General features: G+C 38.5%; 1 protein-coding gene across 9 annotated transcripts in view; it reads right to left on the reverse strand.

The window, feature by feature from the left end:
- Window positions 1-27,879, reverse strand: part of LOC102998405 (cyclin-Y-like protein 1) — a 292,469-nt gene that overhangs the window by 188,832 nt on the left and 75,758 nt on the right. The window lies entirely within an intron of this gene.

Consider the following 27,879-nt stretch of genomic DNA (forward strand, 5'->3'; position numbering starts at 1 on the left):
GTTACATCAAAGTGCCCAGACAGGCCATAAACAAAAGCTCTAACAGATCCAGTTCCTTTCGTTTTACCTTTCTCTTCAAGAACCACTGTCAATATCTAAATCAACTCTCTAGATTCTAAATTTAGCCAGGGAAGAGGAGTAATTTGCAAAGTCCATATCACTTCTAAAATTACCCTTATCCTCACTCTACTTTTCTCTTCCATTTTCTGATGTTGCAGTCATTTTATTATGAGCAGAACTAAACTTTTATTGTCAAGACCGAACAGATGATTCCTCAGCTCTGTAATTACTGTTTGTCAGCACGCTTCCATAAGCATAACTGTGTCTTTTATTGATCTAAGACACACAGGGAATATATCCTCAATCACGTTGCCTCTTTAATTAAATTGCTCTATTTCCTAGACATTTAGCGATACAGAAAGACATCAAGGATAAAATGCTAGCCAATATTTAAGGATTATTTCCTAGAGCCCACAAAACAGTGAAATGATCACCAGCATTGATTAATAAATATGTACATGTGTTTACATGTGTCCGTGTCTGCATGTGCGATTTGCCACTGTTGAAGAGAGGAATCACTAAAAGCCATTTGAGCCTTCAGTGTACCTGTGAATCCATAAACCTGATACTTCATATTCAGCAAAGTAAGGATGTATCAAGTTTTGCCCTGAAAAAATGAGATTTGCGATGGTCTCTTTTTCTCCCCTTTGGTCTTTTAACATCATACCTCCTAAAGGGAAATATGATGAAGCATCTAATCTAACAAACTCTCTCTCTTATCTAGAAGAAACAGACTGCCCCTCTTACTTTGTCAGACCCGTAAGTGATTAAATTTCGGAAGAGGTAATTAGATGAAAAGATATAATTGGTCCTATTTTCTTTCCGGTTCGCCATAGTGCAAAACCCCTTTTAGCAAAGTCTCTAGGAACCTTCTGAGAGCCCACTATAGAAAGAAGAGGTGACAGTTGAGAAACAAACTTAGATAATTGCTTCCCAGTGGAAAGTTGATTTATGGGAATCCCACAGGGTAATGGTCATTCACTCGAATTTGGGGGAGTAGTCACAGGATAACCGAAGGGATGCAATTATCTCTTTCACTATAAATCTAATGATATTTTATCACTGCACAAATTTCATGCTCTCCTCCGGGTGCCCCCTTCCCCCACTGTTCTGTTACTTTCAAAAGAAGAAAAATATGGTTATTTCCTATCAGGGAATGTTCACTGAACGGTTCCGAGAAGGCGGTCTCAAGAGCAAAGCATCCAGAGCAAGAATTTGCCTCTTTCCTAGCAGATTTCCCATTGGAAGTTTTGTGCCTCTTTCTAAAGTAAAGCAAACTCAGGATGTGAAGAAAGCAAACAGGAAGGAGAAATCCACAAAAATATCTTCTTGCTTTCGCCCACCCACTTGTGTTGTCCTTTCATCAAGAACTAGTGAAAGAAAAAATAGCCCCCTCCAGCCTGAACCGGGCGTCCGCTCCCTCCCGCAGCATCTGCTGCCTTGTCCCCGTCACTGTTAATGAGCTCTGTAATTAATAGATCGCTCTCCTTGTCTCCCAGCTTGCACCCTGGGCTAAGCACTTTTCCTCAAGTCAACGTTTGAAAGAAAGCGGGTCGGCATTGACTTACAGCAGCCCTGCAAATTCCTTTTAATTTAAAGCACTTACTCTACCACTTCACTTATTACCTTATAATTACTGGACTGCTCGCACATACATTATGATCTTAGACTACAGTTAGAAGTTGTTAGGGTACTAAACCACGGTCGCTCCCCTTTCCTCTCTCCGGCACTGAATCTCTCACAGCCACGACAATGAACTCTTTCGCCATCTGCCTGCGAGGCACCATTTCTTAATCATTTTTTCTTTTTCCCAAGGAGAGTTGCTTTGAGCTGCTTGATCACAAAACAGACCACGCTTTCCCTGGGCCTTCTTTTCTCTCTCTCTCTTTTCTTGGATTGTCTCTGTTCAATTTTATCCCAATTTTCTTTCCCTCGGGCGTTTTCTCATGGACTTCTAAAATGTGCAGAACTCTTGACTGAGAAACAAGGCCAGGAATCACCCTCCTATTTATGGAAGGGTTATTTGCAAAGTCACCAAATGTTTATGTGTCAAATGCATGTTGTTAAGGTCTTTGAAAAATTGGGTGTCTCCAGCCAGCTGTCTCCTCGAAAATCTCAGCCCCTAACTTTGCAATAATCTGGATGGAAGCAAGAAAATTCAGGAAGTTCAAGTGGTCGGGGAAGCCTTTGGACAGTGGCAATCTCTTCTACACAAGTCTGGCCATTGTAGCTGTAAAGGAAAGTGAACATGCTGGATCGGTGCTGTAGGTTTTCTATGTTTCTTCTCAGACATGAACTGCTTCCTTAATGAATACCTTTTTGCCCAGTGGAAATAATAATAGAGTTGCCATTTATCAAGTGCTTACTACATGTCAGGCATTGACCTGAGTACTTTCCAAATATTACCTCATTTAATCCCCAAGACAACCTTGTGAGGGAGGTATTACTCTTTAGGAAACAGAGCCTCAGACATCAAACAATTTCCTGAAAGTCATACAGTTTGGAAGTGGAAGAGTCGGGATTTCAACTCAGGGCTGACTCCAAAGTCCAGTGCGGAAATGTCCTGAAGCCAACAGAGAGTTTTTCAAGGTGTTCACTGATGGTTTTAAATAGCCAAGCACAGAGGGGTAGAGCTGGCACACACAGAGGCTCTATGACATTCACACTCACCCATGAGTGGAAAAGTGGCTGAAGAAGCCACCACGCTGGCTACAAGGCCACCCCGTTGAGTCACCCTCCCCAGGGTTTGGCGTGACACCGAAACAGAATCTGAAAGAACACAGTTGTCTCCTAATTACTACTTAGCTCATTACACTGAACATTTCCTAGACACCATTACATTATACCCTAAAACTACAGTGGGTCTTAATTCTCTCCCTCTCTGTCTCTGAAATTCTACAGCTCTATTATTCAAGCCTGAGATATTCACAACTATCTATAAATTCAATTGTCAGCTGGTGGGTTTTATTCTAGACTGCACTTCAATCTAAAATTAGAGGCACTAAAATTCACATTAACTCTAAGAGGAATGTAGTGAATAAGACTTTATTTCAAAAGAACACCTTTTTGTCAGAAAGAGCCATTTCCAAGATGATGGCTTTATCTGGAGCCAAAGAGAATAAGCCCAATTCCACATTGTGCTGTTAACGCAGAAATTTTAGGTCACATTGGATTAATAAAAATCTAAATTTCGTTAAGAATTATGAACAGAAATAACATGTGTTGGGAAAATGTGGGAAATATTTATTTTAAAGGCTCTGTAGAGTTGCTTTTATTTTATTATTTTAAGAGAAATGATGGGAGACACAAGGGAAAAAGAGAAGCAACTTTCTAAAAATCTTCTCTGAGTGAACACCCTGAGAATAAACTGGACGGAGAAACAACCATGTCAAGAACAACATTTATGTTCTTTATAAGAAACTAAATTTGAGGGATATAACAGCTTTCCAGAGGCCAGGGACATTGCAGTGCTTTAGAAAGTATTTTCAATACAGTTTGAGATATAGTCTTCTGTATTCTATATATATTCTATATATGTTCTATTATATATATTATACATATATATACATTTATATATAAATTCTGATGATCCTGCTTCAACATAGGAACTTCTCGCCCAGCCTTGCTTAAGGGTTAGCAAGAGTAAAATTTATCTTTGGTGTTAGATACTAATGACCAGGCAGATAAAGCTTCTTGGTTGCTGGACTATTTAAAAATGTAATTTTTGACAGTTGATTAACTGTACGTACAGGTGTTCATGTATAGGGAGAAAGTGACAGACAAAAATAAGAAGAATCAATAAGTTGCTGCTGGAGGGGGAAAACAAGATAATCTGTAAGTTAATATTCCATTTATATTATAAGTATCAAGCTTGTTTTCAGAGAGGCTACCTAGATCCAGGTAAATGTAGGACTGTGAGTGAATTGCTGTGAATTTCTGGGCAATGTGTAGGTGTCCAGAGTGGTCTACATTTCCCAGAAGGGACTTAAGCCTACGTTCCATAGGCTTATATATGATTAAATATTATTAACCCTTTCACCAAACTATTGGGTTGCCCAAAAAGTTCGTTCGGTTAGTGAATACGTTGTTCAACAGTTCTTCGTGAAAGTTAAAAATGTGTCTTTTAGTTTTACCTAAACCCGAACGAACATTTTGGCCAATCCAATAAAAGTTTGTAATAAGCAGCTGCATTTCATCTTTTGAATTTTATACCAAACTTGAGTTCATTTGCTACTTTATTTCCCTCCTAAAAAAAGTGGTGCATCAATGCAACACATGTGTACAGATCTTCTTCTTTGGCCTTCCTGATTTTAACACCAAGGAAAGATTTTTTGAAATTTTATTATACCTATTTCAGTGACAGACACCTAAATAGGCTAAATAAATGACAACTAAACAACTCACTAGTTTATTTTCTTCCTTGTCATCCTTAAGGGCCCGAAAAGGTACCCATCATCATTATAAATTCCAAACACTTTATCAATTTATATCTCAAAGTTTTACATAACAACAATGGAGCCAGCAAACCTGCAAGCTTACAAATATGAGAAGACAGAGAGAGAGAGAGAGAAGACAGAATCCTTAGTTCTCTCACTGAATCAGAGAATTTCAGGGTTGGAAAGGAAGGTTATCGAAAGTCCTATCGCTCATCACTTAACCTATCCAAAGTAGGAATGAAGTTATAAGGATTGGTCGGTTTTCTACCTGTCGAAATCACCAGATTGAATATTTAAGTATTTTTGTTTCAAAAAATAAGAAGCTTTTATTAGCCTATAGGTTTTGGGTTTTGTTTTAATGCTTTAAGAAGAAAACCTCCAAGACTAAGGCAGCAGCTCCCCGAGGCCCAGGCTTCCAAGCTCATGACCCCAGCAGCTCCGCTGGCAGTCTGAGTTACAACTCCAAGCACGCCACTTTACAATGAGCTTTTTTTTTTTTTTCTCCTGCTTCAACTAATTGCACTCTCGTAAAGTGGCAAAATGTGAATCACTTAGTAACAAAATGGGCACCAGCTGCTATTGTCAAAGAATGGTGATGCTGAAGAAAGAGAAAGCAACCGAATGAAGTGTCATGTCAGAAATCAACGGTGCAACGTGTGATTTGAGAAAACATGACTACTTTACAGAGACAGGGTGTCATTATGGCATCACAGTAATACGCTGCTTTGACAACTGCTGGGTCTAACATATCATCATTGCATTAAGGTACACTGGCTTAGTTGGGGAAGGAAGAGAGAGGATTTTTTCTTTTAATAAGAAATATCTTCAGGTCTGCCTGGTTAACCTAACAGAAGGAGACCATTAATTGTAAAGAAGGAATTGTAAATCCTGACCCACACGCCAGAAAGATTAAAACACATGCGCACATATGCACACACACTTAGATACTATTTTAGGTCTTCTTTAATAAACGTGGAGGCCCATCTAATGGAACAGAGGTCTGCATAACATGATCACAATGATTTAGTGATGCCGCTTCTTGATTCTTTGAACAAATAACTTGTGCGTTTAGTCTAAAAGACTCTTTGCAACTCACTCTGTCAAGAACCAGAGTAAGCAAACAGCTCCCCACAAAGCTGATGCTTGAGTTGTTGACAAGAGATGTAGCTAAGTTGTGTGGGAACCAGGGGCCAGCTCCTTCAAGTAACAAATCGGAGCCTCTATCTAAGCTGAACGCTTTCCCAGTTCTGTCAAGGGCCACGCGTGCTACACTAAGCAAAGAAGTTTAGGACAAATAAAAACAGGAGACTTGGAACTCATTTCTGGCCAGTCGTTGAAAGCACCCCAGGAATATAATTTCATACCTAGGGCTAAACCATGACCAGGAAGGACCTTGCTGAAGCCCTATCTGCTTTTAGGGCTCCAGTGTTCAATTTTGCTCTGAAATTAGGTTGGTCGACTATCCTGATTTAATCACTGAAGTCTCATGTCCTGGGACTTCCTTAGTCCAGACAATCCAGGATGGTTGGCCATCCAATCGGATATAGAGAAAGACCTATAAAACCTTGTGCCTTTCCTCCTGCTGTTGTCCCTAAAACAAAGGAAGGGAAATGGATTCCATTCCTTTTCAGCAAAGAGAAATGCGCTATTCACACTGGGGGTGTTCTAAGTGTATGCGTTAGAAAGTGCCTGCATCCTATCTTACTGTATCATTCCAGCCAGAGGCCACTGCCCAGTGCCTTGTTAAGCTATCCAGACTATTTTAGATGTAGGAAATTGCAATTGCTTCAGTTTGCGTTACCAGGTGATTTCTGATGCTTCCTGGTTGATAAACTTTATTAATGGGAAAAGAAATGGTCCTGTGATATCACAATGTGTTGCTCATTACAGTTGTTGACAGTTTCTGTATTGAAGGATTTGATCTGATGCAGGAGCGCTTACTAGTGTAATTCATCCTTAGCTTGTTTTCTTGGACCTATGTCAATCTGGGGGTGCGCCTCCCTTGTTTATAGCTCTAAATACAGTAAGCGAGCTACTGGCAAATCAATAAGACTGTTAAATGCATAATAATGCTGGGTAATTGCATACATGATGTTTTGCATAATTAACCGTCTGAGCTTTTCTTTAATATAATGGGCTCTCATGTAATATAGAGCAGCTATAAGTCTATAAAATATACACAGTTTATATGAACCATGATTCTGCTTAAAACTCTGGCTAATCACCTACATTGGCTTTGAAGGGAGAGCTCTCCTCCACTGCCAAGTCCAAATCAATTCTTATGACATTACTTTACAACTAACATGATATTTAACTGATGATGGCTATTAGCTATTATACAGATTGCACTCAAGGACTGTAACAGTAGGGGAAAAAAATACCATTCAGTTTAAACAAACTTCTGCCATGTAATCAATATTACTGAGGCAAATTAAGTGTTTTAACAAGTGTGTATATTTGCCCTAATGCGGCTTAATTAACTATATCCTCACAACTGCCCAAGTCCAGGACACCTATGGATATTAGAAGACAACGTCAAGAACTGTCTAGTCAGCGACTCAGATGCACAAGAGATGCAAAACAAGCATTTTATCTTCAATCCCTAAGGACAGTTCTTTCCTTACACAAGTTACTCCCCTGGGACCAAAAGCCAGAGGCCCAGAAGGGCTTTAGAATCGTGTACTCTACATCTTGATGTAGGAAATGCCCAAGTGTTGACCGGATCACTATCTCCAGGGTAGAGTGAAACAGCCCTGGGCACAAGGTGGGGACCCTGCCAGAAAAACAAACGGTGAGTATGGGGTAAAAAACTACCTAAGATCTAAGATAAATCATCAAAATGAAGCTTATGATATATGCTGAATGTAACATTTATTCGGTCTTAGAGATTTACTACGCCATGAGCAGACCTCCTCTGCAGTAAGCTTTCTAGAGAAAAAAAAATAGTCTCCTCCTTCTACAAATCTCTGGTCTTTCAAACAGAAATATGGATCAATAAAGTTTGCTTGTGTTCAGACAATTCCGTTTTCAAGCAGTCAAGGAGCACGCCGAAGAGAAAAAGCCGACACGCCAGCGGGGGGACTGACAGCTAAATGAAGACCTTCTAAAGGCATCTCGCTAGAGGAGAAATAAACAGACATTCAACTCATAGAAAGTCTATGCACTGATCTTTACAAATTAAAAATCGAATATAGATGCTTTACACACACACTCCAGTGATGGAGTTCACAAATCAAATCCAGGTCAGTGAAAGCTCAGGCTGCCTGAATCTCCCTTTCCTATTCTCTTTGCTACGCTGGAAGAGGAAATAAGAATGCTACCAGGAGTTGATGTAAGGATATTGAGATCATCGTATTGATGTCACCCTTTACTCATTAAGAAAATGTTTTGCAAAAGCAATTACAATGACCAATAAGCCAGCTGCCTCCATAGATATAGGCCAGTTCCTCTGGAGTGGAACTCTGAAACATTCCCGGAAACTGGGTGAATCACAGTGGTGAGAAAGCTGAGCTGCTGAGGAGGAATCACCGTTGAAATAAAGGTTGCTTCGAGCATATTGGAACATTTCTATGTTAGAGAGGGAGATTCATCGTACCGCCACAGATAATAAACCACATCTTTCCCTGTTGGACAGCGGTTAAACTATATTTATACTTTTAACTTAATAGCTTAGTTTGCAGTAGTTAACATCTGGATGCAAAAGCAGCTGGTCTGGGGGTGATCTATGATAGCAGAGGTTAACATGATATTCTGTTGGTACGAGGTGTTGTTCAGCTGAAGTAGGAGAGTGGGGGGGCGGTGTGGAGGAGGGGAAATCAGCTAATTATTAATCCTAAGACTCCTTCCTCTGTCTTCTTTCTTTAAAAGAAAACATTTCATTGAGCTAGTTGCCTGAAGAGAAGGTGAAGCTTAAACACCCAAGCCACTACTTGCAGGCAATGAAAAATAACATATATATTTAATTCAAGCCATGGAAATGACGAAGGATTTGTTCTGCAGCATTATGGGTTTTGTAAAAGAGATTATTCAGCAGTGGGACACCATGCAGCGAAGACAATGGAAGCCACAGAGAGGCCGGGATTTCAGATCGGAAGGACTCGCTTGTGGTTTGTCATTCAAAGGTCCAAAGATAAACGTGCAGAGAAAAATTTCTGACTCTTAGTCTCAATTCTGAAAAACTGATTAAAAAATGTAGGACACCAGGGTTCCAACACCTTGTCTGTCTTCTCCTCCATTTCTCAGCAAACTGAGTCTTCTTAACAGCGCTAGAGGGAGGAGCAATGTGGTTCTAGCCGGGGACCCAGTGCTGTGTGACCTGAGGCCGGTCTCTACCACACTCTGACCCTCATCCTCCCTGGTCAAATGGCAGGATGCGCCCACGTGCTTTCTAAAATAACTGCTGCCATTAAAAAAAAAAAAAAATTCTACTGGGTTGGCCTAAAAAAAAACCCAAACGAACTTCTTGGCCAACCCAAGATTTTACTCCAATAAAACCCATGCTGGCTTGTGACTCAGATGAGACTGAGAGCAAGGGCTATTGCATGAAAGCACACTTCCCAAACTTCCTTTTGTTTCCTTGGCTGCTACTGCACTTAGCCAAGTTTCACGGTTAGGGCAGTGCACGTGTGTGTGCGTGTGTGTGTGTGCGCGCGCGTGCGCGCGCATGTACGTGCTTCAGGAGAAAGAAAAAGTACGCAGCCGACAACCTGCTACATAACAACACAACCACAGCAACTACAGTCAACTGAGGAATCCTTCCCAGCGGGTGACCGAAGGCCAAACAGTGCCACGATCATCTGGTGGGATCCAGGAAGCAGGACTCTTGGTTTTTTCCTAGAAATGGTTCTCTTTTTGCTCATTACGTTTTTGGTGGGAGGCGTTGGCAGAAAGGGCAATTCTCTGCAATCAGCGTTTAAGTGAATGTTTGTCCCAGTGTGTGACACCACGCTGTCAGCAAGCAGCGGGGAGCCCTTGAGTTGTTACTACATTTGATTTGACTGCCAGTAGGAAGCTTCATTTCTACCAACTGTTAGTTGCTCGCTCAAAGAATCTTCGTTTCTGGAGTGATTTTTTTTTTCCTCCTCTCTTCTATTTCCTTTTCCTTGACAGGTTGTGCGCCCAAATGCCACGTGGATGTGTCAGAGGCAACTTTAGTTCTTTTCTCCCGAGCTGGTCAGACCTGAGGGCCTGGCTGTAAAGAGTCCACCCAATGTGTTTGGAATTTCTAGTCTCTCATTTAGATTCTCTGAACTTTAATTCACATTTCCTAGATCCTCACCAGGTCAACACAGACGCAAGCTGGTTCGGCCACATTGTGGTCACATGTTTTTACTTGGTGGGGTTTATTTTAGCTGATGGAGCAGACATTTCTGCAGCTCTTATCAGCCAAAAAGAGAGAGAAAAAAAAAAAAGGCTGGTCACTCACCTTTTCGTGCAATTTTGTTGAAATAACTGCTCTTTGGGTGACTGCTTCCGACACCTCTAAAAATTTTTCTGATTTGATAACTTTACTACTTCCCGTGAAAGCTTTTCTCTTTCCAAATAATGATTTTGGTAATTAGGATTCTCAGATAGTGTCTCTGATAAGAACTTCTGACAGTGAAAAGCATCTTTAGAAACAACAAAAGCATATGCATGAGTAAAAACGGTGGGGAAAAAAAGAGAAGGAAAAATCCCTCAGAGATATTATGAAAATTCAGGCTGAATGGAAAATTAATTAACACTAAAGAGCTAAAACTGTAATTAAGAAAAATTTCATTAAGGAGAGGCAGGTGAGTCTGTTTTTCTAAATATGACAAGGTGCTGTGTAAAAATAAAGTAGAAGCAGGTTTTGGGGAGTGGAGCACGAAAGCCATGTCTTTAACCAGATCAAATTCTCGAAATTGGCTGTCAAGACAGGATTGTTGTGATTTATACCCGTCTATCAAGTGCATGAACAGAGAGACTGAGAGAACAGAAACAAGCTGCTGTCGCTTCCATTCGCAAAGAACCTTTAATTTCCACAGCACCATCTGTTACCAAATCTAATTCACATTCCCCCCTAATCTGGTTTAGTTCCATAATACTAATTCTTCCCCAACCCCTAGGAACACAAACCACCAAAAAAAAAAAAAAGGCTGTGGTTCTTGGTGAGTGAGAAATTGAATATTACAGAGTTAAGGTGTAAAGGCTCTGGTGACTTAAGGGAAGCATGCTCTTCTCCATTAAAATGTCTTCCTGGTAAAGGGATTTGTTTTCAACCAATGCAGAGATACGAAATTGTTCATATTTGGGGTAAAAAAAAAAAAAGCTGATATAAAAGTAGGCCGGGGACACGAAAGCAGAGGTTGTCATAAAATACAATTGTCAAGTTTAGTCACTTTCAGAACTGGCTATAAAATCACTTTGTCATGGTTTTCACATAGAGAAAGCCTGAAACTGTAATTTTGTTAAGGAAACTGAGAGTGATGTATAAATTCAGAAAAAGTAGAGAAGCCTGGGCGGGGGTGGGGAGGGGAAGCTGGGGGGAAACCTAGGAGGAAATGAGAATGGCAAAAAATCATATTTAATTTAAAATAAAGGGATGTATATGGGTAAACACACATCCATCTCTCCCAGTCCGAGATTCTATTAGCACATAGTTTTGATTCAACATCACTTCTGCTCTTAGCCAATATAATAACTGGCATTCACAATAATGTGGAGCTATAAAATTATAAAGTGCTTTCTGCATCAGAGAAAGATTAAACTACACTCAGTAAAGATTTACTGTTAAGTGTATTTTATTGCTTTCTAACTCTGTGAAAATTTGTTATCTCTAAAGGCAATAGTACACAAAGATCCACAGGCATACATTACAAAATGAGAAAAGCCATTGTTTGAATCCTAGGATGAGAAGTTTTGATTACACGTTTAGTCAACTAGCTTACTACCTAATTCTTCCATGAATATTAGAAGCATTACCCTTTTGATCTCTAACCCAGTCACATAGAACACTAGCTGGGTTACAGGATATCAACCCCTCAATGTCAGTAAATCACTGGAGAGGTTATGATCAAAATATTTATTTTCATGATAGACATGGTTATCACCCATAAATACATTTTTTGTAGAAAAGACTTTAACTTGTAAAGTCCATCACCGAACTGGTAGTATCTTTATACCCAATTTTAAAAATCCTAAATCCGTTATATAAAGATGTATATTTTCAGGAAAGAATCTCTCATTTTACTGATATAATCCTCTGATTAACTAGGTACACAGATATTTTCAACTATTAGCAATAATAAGAGCCTGCTTTTTAAGAGACATGGTAGATTATGAAAGAAGATAAATCGTTCAGGACATTGTAATAAACAAGAAAACTGGAGACGAGAATAAATATGCATATACACACACACATGAACATATATATATATATATACGCATCCTATAGAAACATCAGTGGGTGTCATACACACATATCAGTGATTAGGGATTCTAAAAATGGTAAAATATAAAATAACACAATATTTTCAATATTCATTAAGGAATATGCTAATTCTGATATCCCTAAATCATACACAGTAATTTGTACTGTATAATTTTTAGAGTTTCTAATACAATTGCAAATTAAAGAGACATTTTTGTTTTCTTCACACTCATAAAAATGGCTGACATTCCAAGACTGACAACAACAAATGCTGGTGAGGATGTGGGGCAACCAGAACTCGCATACATTGCTGGCAGGGTATAAAATGGTACAACCTTTTTAGAAAAACAGTTTGGAAGTTTCTTATGAAATTAAACGGACACTTACTACGTCACAACAATTCCCTCTTAGATATTTACTAAGAATGAAAACATATGTCCACAAAAAGAACGATACACAAATGTGTATCATCACTTATTCATAATGGCCCTAAGCTGAAAACAAATCAAATATCCATCACTGATGAATAGAAAAACAAATTGTTATTATATATATGTTTGTGTTTATGTGTATATATGTGTGTGTGTATATATATATATCCTGGTCAACAATAAAAAAGAAGCAAACTGTGATCGTCCACATACAATATCAGAGATACCCTGGTGAGCAAAAACTAGGTAGATACAGAAGAGTACTTACTCCAAGATTCTGTTTATGTGAAGATCTAAAACAGGCAAAACTAATCTCTAGGGACAGAAATCACCAGTGGTTGCCTGGAGCAAGGGGTGGGGAATGGCTAGAGCCATTAAGGAAATTTTTCCTCCTAACACTTTTTACTTTGTTTATACTTATGTCTAAACCATATTTTTGTATGTGTTATATGGATTACTTTTGTCAAAAGTCATCTAACCATGCATGGAAAATATGTGTTTTGTTATACGTAAATTTTATTGATAAAATTGATCTAAAGAGAAAATTTTGAACAATAAGTTTAAATATAATGGGAATTCCCTGGCGGTCCAGTGATTAGGACTCCGCACTCTCACTGCTGAGGGCCTGGGTTCAATCCCTGGTCAGGGAACTAAGATTCCACAAGCCACTCGATGCGGCCCCCCCCCAAAAAAAGTTAAACATAATAACTTTATATTACTAGAAGTTTCTATCGATTCCTATGCCTTGTACCAGGTGTTAAATAGCCAGACCTAGAAAATTCTTCATCAACATCTAGCTGTACTTCTGATTTACACACAAGGACCCAGGGGATCAGGGAAGAGAGACAGATGACTTATTCAAGGACACCCAGAATTAGAGGTAGAACTCAGTCCAAATTCCAGCTTTCCATCTCTGAGGCCAGATCTTTTTCTAACCTATTAATGGGGCAAAGGATGAAATCAAGATTAGGCCCATAGTGAATAATAGTCTACTGATCTGAATGATAACCACCCCTCTGTATTCTGTTTTGAAAAACATGAAATATTTGTTACTGTAAACACCAAATAATTCTGTGCATATTTGGGAAGTAAAGAAAGCAAACCTGACTTAATTCTTCATTTTCTTCATCCAAACATGGAACATGATAGAATGGCTTTAGTAAATAGGCAATATGTAAGCAGCAATGTGGTCATGTGTCATTGTAAGTAATTCACAGTGGGCTTTTAAACTTTTTTGGTTTGTTTTGCTTTTGTATTTGGAATAAGGAAGTAGATATTATGGGAGATAGAATATGGAAACAGGATTTAAAACGTGGAAATCAGAAAAAGAGGAGAGTCACCTGATTTTTAAAAATATGGTTTAGATATCAGTATAAACCCAATAAAAATGTGTCAGGGGAAAAGTACAGTATATAAAACCTGAGGTGGTACATATCAAAAGAAATGTATAATTCTAAAGGAACTTCCAGGAAAGAAAACTTGCAGAGTAACTTAAATCAACTTAAAAATTATTTCATCACCAATTTACCAGCTGCTTCTCAAGTAGGAAGACAGGGATGGCATTCCTTAGCAGGAAAGGAAATAAATCACAGAGCACATTTCTTTCCCTTCTTTAACTTTCATACACATGAAGCTTACAGCATTTAGTACTTAGCTAAGGAGAGATGACATGATTATATAGCTAATTCATGTTTTCCTGAAAAGAGGATTCTACAGAATAATAAAACTGTGTACATTCCTGAAGACAAATCTAGCCAAACTTATCATCTCTCTCTTTCAAAGGCTCCACACACTCTACAGGTCGACAACCAAGCCCCTTAGCCAAAGAGTCCAGACCTTGCCCTCACTGGCTGGCCATCCTCTCTGACCCCAAATCTCACTCCTCCCTGCCTTGTACCTCATATATATGCAATGCTTGCCAACTTGTAATTCCTCCTACCAACCAGCTTTCCCTTCTCTCTGGGATGCATCTCGCTTTCCCTGTCCCCCTAACAACTAGCCATCTCCTATTCATTAGTAAAACCTCAACTGAGTTATCACATGTCCAGCGAGTCTTTCCAGACACCTCTTTCCCTAGATATTCCCATAATTCCGTGAGCCTATTTCTACAACCACACTTAACCCACTGTCTTTCCTGTGTATACTTATACTAGCGACCCTCCACTTCAGGAGGACCATGCATTGCTTTCTCTTCCTAAATTTAACCCTGTGCCCGGGCTGGTGAATGAAGGAAGAAACCATGAATTCACATCCGCAAAAATCGGTGAACTTTAAACACTGGGGCACAAATTTTCTAAATTAGAGTGTTGTTCACACAATCTTGAGAATCTGTGAGATACAGCATTAAACACGGAAAAGCTATTTTTATATCTCCTTAGGTCAAAGTAAACCTGCTAAGAGATTTGATCTAAACAAAACAAAACAACCTACAGGGTGAACTAGTAAATGATTATAAGAGCTTTAATTAGATGCCCTGGCTTTGAGTCCACCAACATTGTTATTACTTACTTAGTGTCAACTAACTGTGGGCGCTGACATGTTATCTACAAGCCTCAGTTGCTGAATCTGTTAAATGGGAACTGTATCTCATAGTATAGGAAGAGTGAATAAAAATTATCTGCAAAGGTGGCACTGAGTTCAGAAGGATATCAATGAGCAAGAATGAGAAAGGCCATTTTAGGATGAAGGAGGGTGACCCAGAAGTGGGCGCATGCAGGGGAGGCTCGGAGAGTGAAGGAGGGGGTAGCTCTGCGGAGCGCTATAGGGGATCTGGAATTTGCTATGGGTTCAGAGAGTAGGTTGGGGCCACACTGTGGAAGGTTTGAAATACTAGAATATGCAGATTAGATGTTATTTTGTAGGTGATGGGAAGCTACTGAAGATCTCTGAGGAGAACAGACATAACCCGGTTTGTGCCTTCATTAAACACAGCTGTGAGTGCAGCAGCGCCCGTGTACTCACTCATTCACCCCTATTATGTTTCAGGCGTATAACCTGATAAAACAGACCAGACCTCTGAACTCACAGTGTTTAAAGCCCAACTAGGAAGCTATTCTATCCAGCAAGATAAACGATGAGAAAAACCTGCAGTAAGAGGGTAGCAAAGAAAATGAGAAAAAGAGGAGATAGATATTATAAGCATCATCAAAAGAGGTTTGGGGCTTCCCCGGTGGCGCAGTGGTTGAGAATCTGCCTGCCAATGCAGGGGACGCGGGTTCAAGCCCTGGTCTGGGAAGATCCCACATGCCACGGAGCGACTAGGCCCGTGAGCCACAACTACTGAGCCTGTGCGTCTGGAGCCTGTGCTCCGCAACAAGAGAGGCCGCGATAGTGAGAGGCCCACGCACCGCGATGAAGAGTGGCCCCCCACTTGCCGCAACTACAGAAAGCCCTCGCACAGAAACGAAGACCCAACACAGCCATAAATAAATAAATAAAAATTGTATAACTTTATTAAAAAAAAAAAAAAAAAAGAGGTTTTTACACCCCCAGTGATCCCTAAATAATACATGAGAATCGGTCAAGCTAAAATTTCTTTGACGAAGTGTAATTTTTTATAAAGTGTAATATCAAAACAAACGAACACCTTATGATGGAACTGTTCTTGATCTTGACTGCGGTGCTGGACAGAGGAATCTACATAGACAGTAACATAGAACTAAACACACGAACTCACACACACAAGCACAAACGCATGTGCAACTTGTAAGATCTAAGGTCTGTGGACTCTATCAATGTCAATTTTCTGGTTGTGATATTGTATACCATAATTATGCAAGTGGTTACCAGTGAAAGAAACTGGGTGAAGAGTACAGCGTTTCTCTGCATTATTTCATACAACTGCATGTGAGTCTACAATTACGTCAAAAAAGTTTTTTTTTTAATTAACATTTTCCTTGAAGACGTGGGCTACAGCCTATTTGACTTTGTATCCTCAGCACTTTGTACTATGCTGAACTCATATTAGCTACTTGAATTTGTCACTTAACAGACGTTTGTTGAATGAATAAATGACTGAACTGCAAGGCATTATGTCAACTATAGGCATCATTATTCTTTATAAACGTTGTTATAAACCTCATCACAATAATTTTCTATGTCTGACTTACATGTGTCTGACATTATTTGAAATACCAAACCTCTGACACTAGACACCAGTTAGTCAAGGACATGAAGCTGATGGCATAGATGGTCCTCCATTCTGCCGCTTCTCAAAGAATATGGTGAATTCTCAAGATAATGTTCTTAAGAAACATTGATATGACTTCATATATCCCAAGAAGATATCGGGATTTCTTTTCTTTTTCTTTTTAACAGTGAGAAAAGAAGTTAGAGTCACACACTGATTCTCAAGACAGTCTTGTGAGACAAGTGTTTTCTCCATTTTACAGATGAGGAAACAGAACTGTGATAGAACCGGAACTTGAACTTGAATTTTCTATATCTAAATTCTGTCCTCTGGGCTGCAAAATGCTGAACCACAAAGATTTAATAACAATACTTTACAGCAGCCAATTAAATATGCCAACTGTCGTCACACCTATAACTACTATCTTCTAAAGATTTTATTTTTCAATGCTTTAATTTTCTTAAACAACTGTATACTCAGTTAAGTGCTATGCTCTATCTGTGATGACTATTTGAACCCACAATACCAAAGATGGGACCAAGATAAAAGAAAAAGAAAAAAAAAGTAGCTCATTCCCTTAAATGTCTAAGAACAAAGGATAATAATGTTGAAAAGTCAAAATCACTAGCAACTTAGAAAATACTAGATTATTTATATTATTATACCATAGAAGGGATGATTATTATTTAATTGAGACAGGTTTAGAGCCTTCTAATAAGGAGAAACTAACTTATTTCACAGCATGGAAAATTGCAGCTAGATACTAGGTAGAACTTCCTGGCCAATTAGCTTTTGTCATTAATTAACTGTATCAATACATATAATTAATATACATTAATTAATTTGCTATGTCTCAGTTATCTAATAATTAAAATGCAGGTACTCATTAATGCCCACACCATCTAATGCACATGAATGTTGAGACCCAAAAGAGAAAATAAATACGAAAACCTCTGAAAAGCTTAAAGTGTTATGCAAATCCAAAGTGTTACTATAAATCTGTGGGACAAAATATTTTAATTTTTGGAATAAATCTGAACATAAATCTGCATCCAGTTTTGAAATATAAATCCATACTTACCTGGGCTTCCCACAAAAAAATTATTCAACTTTGGGGATTTGTTGTGAGTTACATTTGTTTAAACACTTTGATAATGCATTCTGACTTCTACTGATTTTTCACCAACATTAGCTCACACTATCACCCAAAATGAGCTCCTTAACTTCTCAGTACCTGAGATTAAGAGGTGATGCTAGTTGTTTATAGCAAAGCTTTAAATGAATCAGTTCACAAACTTTAGTGAGTATCTACTATGTGAGCATCTACAAACAAATACCGTATGCTAACACATATATATGGAATGGAATCTAAAAAAAAAAAAAAGGTTCTGAAGAACCTAGGGGCAGGACAGGAATAAAGACGCAGATGTAGAAAATGGACTTGAGGACATGGGGAGGGGGAAGGGTAAGCTGGGATGAAATGAAAGAGTGGCATGGACATATATCCACTACCAAATGTAAAATAGATAGCTAGTGGGAAGCAGCCGAATAGCACAGGGAGATCAGCTCGGTGCTTTGTGACCCCCTAGAGGGGTGGGATAGGGAGGGTGGGAGGGAGACGCAAGAGGGAGGAGATATGGGGATATATGTATATGTAGAGCTGATTCACTTTGTTATAAAGCAGAAACTAACACACCAGTGTAAAGCAATTATACTCCAATAAAGATGTTAAAAAAAAAAAATGAATCCGTTCACAAACTTTAGTGAGTATCTACTATGTGCCAAGATTGATGTGGGCGCTAAATAATAAAGAAGTTTTTCCAAGGAAAATGTGATGCGTTTCAGAGGTCAACATACCATGCTAAGAATGAAGGCTGCATGGAAGTTACGCAAGAAAATAATGAGGTTCGATCCCCCCCCCCTCGATTCCGCCAATCAGATTCCCCATGGATAACAATTAATCTAACACAGGTCTGGGGGAAAATCAAGCTAGAGATAACTTCTGAAACTGCTTAACTACATTGGATCACCTTAGACACTCACCACAAGAACAAGACAAGAGGGTGTAGATAAAGCGATTATGACCACTTCTGGGGAAAAAAAAAAAAAGTGATTCCTATAAATAGAGGCATAGTCTTCACGCAAGAACCATGGGAAACGTCTCTCTGGAGTTACATCAACCACGCACGACATTCATCATAATGGTTCTCAAGTCTCAGCAGCCGCTGGGTCGCACCCTCAGAAACCCAAGTCCCTGCCTCCTCTGTTTGCTGCTAAGGCAAGGCTGTCCTACGACAGCTCATACTTCCATCTTCCAGAAGGCAAACAGACAGGGCAGGATCAGTTCTTGTTCTTATCCGAAGTCCAGGAAGGAATATTGTGGGAAAACAGGAAAAGGGAACAATTAGTGGTGCCCATCTCATAAAACACTCAGTCATTCTTACCTAGTAGCTAACTAGTTAGATGTATAGGATTTCAAGACTCCTTCTGGAGCATCTATGTCTGCATGTGAACCCCACACTCACATCTAGGCCTATTTGTTTACCGGAAAATCATAAAACTCACAGTAACTGATGGTCAGTTATAGGCATGAATTTTACAGACAAGGAAGCTAGGGTCCACAGTGAGAAATAAACTTGAATGGTGGGGAGATCCAAGAAATGGGAAATGGAGTAAGGAGTTTGGTTTCACTTCAGAAACCTCTATAGGAGAGATGGAGTGATACCTCTCTTCCATTCCTAAAGAACCAAAGATTCTGGTGACTCAGGGAACTGAGGTTTAGCAAAAATGGATCTCTTGAGAAATGGTCACTCCTGTCCTAGGCTTCCCCCACATGTCCATATTTCTCCCCACTCTCCAAAATTCAGCTGACAGGTTATCAGGCTCTGATAATAACACTGACTGACATTGGAAACTTTATTCATTCATCCATCTTTCTATCCACGGAACCTCACAAAGTTGAAGGCCGCATGCTGAGGTCATAGGTAGCACAGAAATAAGGTGATCTGCGTATCTACCTGCACTGCTGTATCAAATGTGCTGTCAAATTTAAACTAGACGGTCTACTAAAATAGCTGCCGCAAAAAACCCAAATAATGATAGTCAAATGATGGCGTATGATTGGTTAACTATACTGAGTACAGGTGGTTGCTACCCTAGTCGTTTCATTAAGTATGAAAGCCAAAGATTTATGTAATGGGTGATAAGGGCAAGAATGCTGTAAAAGTGAGAAAATACGGCAACAGTATGCTGTACATCAGCAGTGGGATAACTATTTATCTAAATAGTTGGCATTCTTAGACTTCCAACAGGCAGCGTATGAAATTCATATATTCAAAGGAGACATCGTAATAACCTGCCGGCTGGTGGTGATGGATATGTTTTTAATCCAAATGGCCACAATCTTCAGTCTGCCTGTCATGGAGGGCCAGGAAAAAATGGAATTTTCCTTTCATAACGCTTGATGTTGAAAGAGGAAAAACCTGGAAGCATGATAAGTGGCTCATTCCAATGGACAAATGGACATGGCGCTGAGAGAATGACTGTGAATAAAAGTCATTGTTCCTGAACTAATGCCATTTTCAGTCGTTACACCAAGAAAACGGAGCAAGGGATGATTTCTGCCTCCTTCCCGTCTGGAAAGCACAAGTTCAAACTGCAACAAAAGCTGGAAAATCTTCAACACCGTGTGGATTCATTTACAAATTACCTCTTGCTGGAAAAAGTCAGGGGGAAGGCTGGTATAATATTTGTCTATTAACTAAAACTTATTGTACAAACACAGCAAGAAGAGTTGATGCTGTAGTGCTTTATTGACTCGAAAGCCTCGCCTATGGATTTCCTCCTTTGAGGTTTAAAAGGAATTCCTATTTCTCATTCACAGTCTATCAGAAAAGGTATATGACCTGTATTTTTTAATTTATATAAATCCACTCAGTCAATCAGCCTGGCCTGAAATTTAATGGATGTATCAGTCATTGTTGGTCCAGGGAGAGAGAACAGGCAGCAGATTCCACCATTCCATCTCTCTTCTTCCATTACCTTCCTCCCCATCCCCCCTTTTTTTTTTTTTTAACCTCACCAGCTCCGATGTCTCCCTTAACTTCAAGCAAGGAGTCTTTCAAAGCTGTTGTTTTTAAAGGGAGAAATTCAAGTAAATATAAACTGATGGAAATACAGGAAGACCCTTTGGCTATTTTGGTTTTAAAAAAAAATCTTCATTTTCCCCATCCGTGTTATGGCAATTTTATTACATATTCAGCAAATTTACAGGAACATGATGTTCCCCTGACAAATTAATCACTTTCCAAGCATTTTAACATATAAATAAAATATCACCACAGGAGAGTAAAATCATCAGCTCAACTAGTTGATATAACCCTTCCTTCAGGAAAACTGACCTGAAATAGATTAAAGACCACCTCCCAGACACACACACAGACACACACACAGACACACACACAGACACACACACACTCTCATAACTATGAGCTAGGCACTCAGACTACTGCTAACAAGGCTTTTAGGGACTTCTAACTTCAGAAGCCAGATTGCAGTGTTTAAAAGATAGGAGAAACGGAAGACAAAAGGACCTCTTCAAATATCTTTAACCTCACAACAATCTGCTAGAATCGATCTTCTCTCCTTCATAGTTTTATTTCTGCATTTCCTCTAATAATAATCATCAAATACTATATTTTTATAGTCCTATTCTTACCCTGCCATTCTAGGCAGGGAAGAAAAAATGCAAGGGGCTAGGTCTCTGTCTTTGCTTTGCGTTCCCCTCTGCTAATTTCAGAAAGTGAATCCAGCAATTATAAGTAGTAGGAGGCTGATAAGGAACCACACGTGCAGGAGAACTAGGTTCAATTCAAGCTTCCCTGACTAATCCTTATTATGACTCATTTCGACTTCAGAATTTGTCGGTTGAGGCAAGAAGCTAATTTGGCTTTGAGAAGTGAAATCTCAGTTTTGTACTTTCCTTCTACTGCTTCTAACAACCCATTATTAACAGCAAAGTAGGAGGGGGCATGAAGTATTTATGGAGTGCCCACTCTCACCAAGCTTTTTTTTTTTTTTTGGCATGCTATTTTATTAGATCATTAAACTTGACATACTTTAAGTAAGAGCATTAATTTCTTTGGCTTCCAAACCCAGTCTGTACCATTGTATCTTACATCCGAAAATAAAATGCATTATTTTTAAAACCGATACCCAACATGACTCTCAAACTCTGATCCTGAGATGAACAGTAGGACATTCTGCCAGATCAGGAAATAGGAGCGGAAAGGCCCTGGTAGATTTCTCTGAACTGCTTCATCGTTCTGTATGCACAGATGATGCGTCTTCTGTTTGCACTCATCAGAAGACCTGTTTCCTCTCTCATCACGGGTTCTCTCACATCAAATACAACCAAGGTTTAATCTATATTTTAAGAAAATAAAGAAATCTGGCATCATGCCTGGGCCCGTTGTGACACCCCAAAACAAAAGATAACCAGGCCATGTTGACTGTCTTCAGTGCTTATGTAAATACCATTCTATTTATTAGCTCTGCTTTGGGGAAACCCCAAATGGTCACCTTACCTCCCTACTTATGAGCCTGTAAAAATACTAGTGATTTATTATTACATCCTTCTTCTTCCCTATGAATGGGGTAATGAAGTTTTTTACGGAGGCTATTAAGAAGCAACTGGGATGCTACTATTTGCTACTTATCCCATATAATCCCATATAATAACACCATAACTGCTATCAGAGGGCAACACTTAAAGCAGCTAAGCGTTCCGTAACTATAGCTGACTTGACGAAACTGTCAATAGCAAATTTCAAGGATAACCACTAAAAGGAGATTTACTTTTGAAATACATAATGTGTTACACAAAGCCTTTTATTAACATTTATTTATTTTTTGGTTCTAATTAAATCATTAGACTTACCAACTGACTACATAATTACAAAGTCAGCATTCTTAAAAAGAAAGTAGTAATAACACTAATTAATTTCCTTCTGGGTAGTTCCTTGACAAATTATGAAATTTCTCTTTTAAATTTCCTGACAAATATTTGGGCACATAAGATTTCTTTAACAGTTGATGCTCATGTCTTTAAATAACACCTTCAGTGAAGATGCCAATCAAATAAAAATAAAATTAACATCCAGATTATGGATTTTCTGAGAGAAGATGAAAGAATACATCTGTAAAATGCTAAAAAGAGATGTTTAGAGCAAGTACATGTTCATTTACTAAGCTTCCATTGACATTTTATGGAAATAAGCATACTCTAAACTCTTCCTATCAAAATAAGTATACATTTTTTCATGATCTTAAGAAAAGTAAGTTATTACATACCCCAGGCAAAGCTGACACAGGTACATGATCTGATGAAATCATATGAATGTAAATTACTCAAAGATAATATAAAGCTGGCCCTGTCCAGATTAGATCAGAGATGTTCTAACACCCGAACCTCAGAATACAAAAGGAGATAAAACATGCTCAGGAAGCCTCATGCCTTAAGTCTTAAATAAGAACAAAACTTAACAAACAAACAGGCAGTCAGGGTGAATAAAAGCAATTAAGGTAATATGTAAAAAGCCTGTGTTCTTGTATAGATATTTACATTTTTTTCTAAAACATTTCATTACTTTGTACATTGATGGAGCCTAAAATATCTATAAGCGTTCCCTGAAGTTGCCAATTAAACACTGTGTCAACTCCTGTTCTTGTAGTTAAACCATTGCCATCACCATGTACATGTTATTTCTAATTAATTCATGTCTCTCTTAACTTTGTCCTTCTTTGCCTGTCAAAAGAGTAGGCATTCAATCATCAGCCAACAGTATCTAAGTAACTCCAGGAGCAATAGATTACTTCCAGGAAAAGATAATTTAAAAAGTTACAAATTCTGGGAAAATATAATCTTGGGGCGGGGGCTTTATTTCTATAATGGTATGATGCAAAGCTGGGGGTGAATGTTGTATTGTTCAGTGTGGGGCTGGGGAGAGAGAGAGCTGGGATGTGAGAGGAAGAACTGCGGCGCAGAAGAAGAAAGATTAGGGGAGAGGACAAACCAGGTATGCTCTAACGCTCCTGAATTTTATTTAATGCCTTTAAATTTTATGGAGTTACTTGGCTTACGACAAATAGCTCATTTTATCTGGCCCTGGAAAATGGATTCAAATGCAGATAAAAAGGAATCATCTCAAATACTTTTTGGAAAGTGACTGGTTATAAATACATTTCCTTGAAATAAAAAGTGTTTTATTTGAACAACTATGAATTGGGCTGCTGCTTATATTTTGAATTAGCAGTATGTTTCATTTTCATGCATATTTCCCTCCAAATAGACATTGCTTATTTAAGTGAGGGCTAGAGCTTTACTGGCTCAAAAAAACAGCTCCATTAAATTTACTTTGCAACTGAATTGAGTCAAGTGGGATGGAGTAAAGACACCCTAAAGAATGTAGTCTATTCTAGAACACAAACACCACATGCCTTTCTGGACAGATACAACCAGGGGAATGATTCACAAACACATTGTTTTTTTTCATGGCTCTATCATAAGCTTGTCCATTAAAACATAAAGAGGTTAGATGTAATATGTAACATTATCCATGTATCTGTAAGAATCTATACAGTAAAAATGAGGGGAGTGCATAAAAAAATCATAAATTAATTTAAATGAAGCTCCTACCCCCTACCCCCAAATTATATTACCCCCTAAATGATTCTCAGGAAAGAAAACAGGAACAGTTTGTTTCAGTCTCCATACTACTAATGACATTCATAGTTCTAAACCTTCACTTAGAATTTAGAAATCATTTTCATATAGACTAGCTCTTCCTAGATTTCAATGACAATTTCAGCCTGGTAAATTTATCTTGTTAGATACCAGGAAGTCTTTTAAAACCATTTTGTTAAAACTTTCCTTATTTCAGTATAAATGGTTTGTTTAAGTCCAGTTTACAATTTCTTTAAGTATTTAGTTTTTGCATTCATCAGGTAATTCCTAGAGGACATGCCTGTCCATAAGGTTTATCTAGACCCAAAACACACAGAGTCCTACAAAGATTCCTACGATTGAGGGCTTTCATTGCATATTTAGGATATATTAATGGATATGTTGAATTCCATAACAGGGTTTGGTATACAGCAACTAACCAAAATATTTTTGACTGGCCACCTATACAAATAAAATTAACCTAACATTTTTTTCTACTTGTTTTTATCTAGTAGAAAAAAAAGAACCCAGTATGTATAAATCGCAATTCACTAAAAACTCAAATGCATTATCCCCGCCTGCCCCCACCCGCCACAAACAAAATCAACAGTTTCAGAAAGGACAGAGTTGTTTTATTTCTGTTAAATCAATGCCTAAAAATATTACATTTCATCAGTTTCACTTATCCTGAAAAGTCCCCAAAGGTTCCCTACCCGAAGCCGGCCATATTTTCAGTGCAAAACAGGCTGCGCACTGCTAATCTAAATCTAGATAAAACTCATGGGTTTGTCATCTGCACGATGATCTATACATCTCTATGTCTATGCAAATCAAATGCTTTTCTGCGTTCCTTTGAGCATTCCAAAGCACCCAGGGCTAAGGGAGCTTGAGGTTCTCGCAGATTCTTCCCCTGCTCCTCCTCTCCTTTCCCTCTGTGGATTTACACTAGCTACCTAAATAATTCACACTGCCTGCTTTTCAGCCCGAATGTTCCTCGGAAGAGGCCTACAATGAGCTACTGCAGTCACCAGATGGACCCATGGATGCAGCAGGTGAGGCAGTTGGCAGGACGCCCTGTCTGATGCTGCTTGCTTCGGCACGGGCCGCCTTTCTTTCCAGGTACATTATCATCATCTGAACACTGAGCAGGAGTGCAGTTTGGGGGTGGGGTGGAAGTGGGGCACTGGCAAACCCTCTACAAGCATTCCTAGAGGAACCGTAAATTACCAGCTGCCCTCCTCCTCCCTGCCCCTCCACCTCCAGCAACCCCGGATTCTTTACGCTGTTGCTTTGTTAGTGGGTTTTCGAAGACCATGGTGAAGGTTTCACAGTGCCTTTTGGCCCTATGCATAAAGAAGGACGCATCCGTTTGAAAATTCCACCTCGGCTTAACAGTAAGTGAAGAAAAGAGGATTCAAGGGGATGGATACCGGAAAAGTCAGGAAAACTAGGAGGGAGAAATGTAGTCTCATAGACACTTTGCAAAAAACACAAATGAAGGGAAAACACAGGTGAGATGATTCAGCTCATGTCTGCAATGCATTTGTATCAAGGTAAGCTGCCCTTTGCATCTAGTGAGTGGAGAGAAAAACTGTATTTTTCTAGCTTTTCAGTGTTGCAGAAAATATCAGCTGTGCCCAAGTTTGAGACAGTTCTTTGTCTCATATTTCTAGTGCCATTTCCAAAAAGCGCAGCATTTCCCTTCCAAAGTTCGTAATTCTATAGGACTGGAAGACAAAAATTGCCATGCATATCACTTGAAATTGGAAGTTTGCAACCTCATGGTGCCAAGCTATCATGAGACGATCACTCGGTAACACGTCGTATAAATTTTAATTGAGTATAAACACTTGACAAAAATTCTCCTGAGTTATTTCTGGCATATTCAGATTGGTAATGGTACCATGACACCATGATTTTAATCTTTCTATAAACTTAACTGATGCCAGTATAAATCTTATTACCTAACTTCACTAATCATCTAATTATAAACATCCAAAACTGCGACAGAGAATCATTTTAATGACCTGAAGCAAACCAAGCTGTATCTTCCAAAAAATAAATAAATAAAACACTTGAATAAAATGCATTCACTGAAAAGAGGCTGCAAAGACAGAAAACTGCTTTGAATTCCATCATCGAGTCCTCGGGCAAATTGAAATCCCAGGCTTTGGGGAACAGCACTGGGTACTCTTGCAGGACTGTTGGACAAAGACAGTAGCTGTGAGATTATCTCGAGATTAAGGGCAAGGTTTCCTTAGAAAAATTACCTTTCAATAGTCATTTACTTTGATTAGAATGAATTTACTAATGCACACCTTTCCCTCAAAGTCAAACTACACAAACCTTCTAGAGTTCAGATACATCCCCCTTCCTTTTCCTATGACCTCGGAAATATCTTTTCTTACCTGATCTTTTAAAGCATTTTCCCCCTTTCACTTCCAGTCTAAGAAACAAACCACACACAAGTCATTTAGAGCATTTTAAGATGTAATGGCAACTTTCGGGATCAAATCTTCAAAGGCTTCACAAGGAAGCAGGCAGGACCAGACTTGACTGCTCTAAGACCCCCAATCACACTTTTGCAATATTTAGGATCTAAATGTACCATTTCTAATTGTGTTCTTGGGGGCTAACTTCCTGTCAGCTCTAGAAGGCCCAAATCAGAAAATCAGAAAATCAGAATGGAAGCTCCAACTTGCTTAAGTTTTATGTAAAACCTCTGCTACCGAAATTCCTGAAATCATTTTCTGAAGATTGACCCAAGTATAAATTGAAAACTTAAGTATATAAAGTCCCATTTTAGAGTGTTTTTTTAATGCACTCAAGATCATTTTATATTTTTATCATTTATTTCAGGATCTTCGTGCCCAGGACAGGGCCTGCACATAGTCAAATATTTTGCAATGAATGATCAAGAAAATGCAGTTTAATGCACTAAATATTGATTACTTTAATGATTTAAAAAATTGCAAAGGAATGCATGTAATCATTTTGATGCAACGTGAGAAGTTACTATAAGTAATCAATTGGATGCCAGAGAGTTGGTTATAAAAAATTCACTTCAAAAATCAATTTTAAATTGGTATCTTCTAAACTCGATTTCATTAACTCTCATTAAGCTATTTGCCCACAACCTAATTAATGTACATAACCAAAGGTACTTAATAATACTAAACAGAAGGGACTGGACATTTCTTAGAAACACATGAAAAGGCAAATGGTAATAAACTAACATTTAAAGATAGTAACTGTAAAATTAAATATAATATTTAGCATTTATATATTTTATAATGATGTAGATGTGTGTTCAGATTGCCACAACTGGCAGGCAAGATTACTTCTAAAATAAAAGTAGTAGCAAAGTCTCAGCTAAAAAATAACTGCCATTTAAAAAATTAAAGAAGAGTAAGTATAAGCAAAGGGTGAAGGAATGAGTGGGTAATTACAGTTTAAGCCCTGGATATAAAAGACAATACGGTAATGTATGGTATAAGATGCTGCTGAAAATGAATGATAATTAAAATTTTGATTTCTGACATTGCAAAATTATTCTTTTAGAAAGTCTATATGATATTCTCAAACAGATCCACCTTATATAAATATCTGTATTTGAACATACTTTTGGAGTATCAGAAATGAGTGTCATACTATTATATACATATGCAAAAAACATTTGCTTTTCCTGTGTTTAAAGAAGAGTCAGTACC

Source organism: Balaenoptera acutorostrata, chromosome 1, assembly GCF_949987535.1.
Source record: "Balaenoptera acutorostrata chromosome 1, mBalAcu1.1, whole genome shotgun sequence".
Lineage (NCBI taxonomy): Eukaryota > Metazoa > Chordata > Mammalia > Artiodactyla > Balaenopteridae > Balaenoptera > Balaenoptera acutorostrata.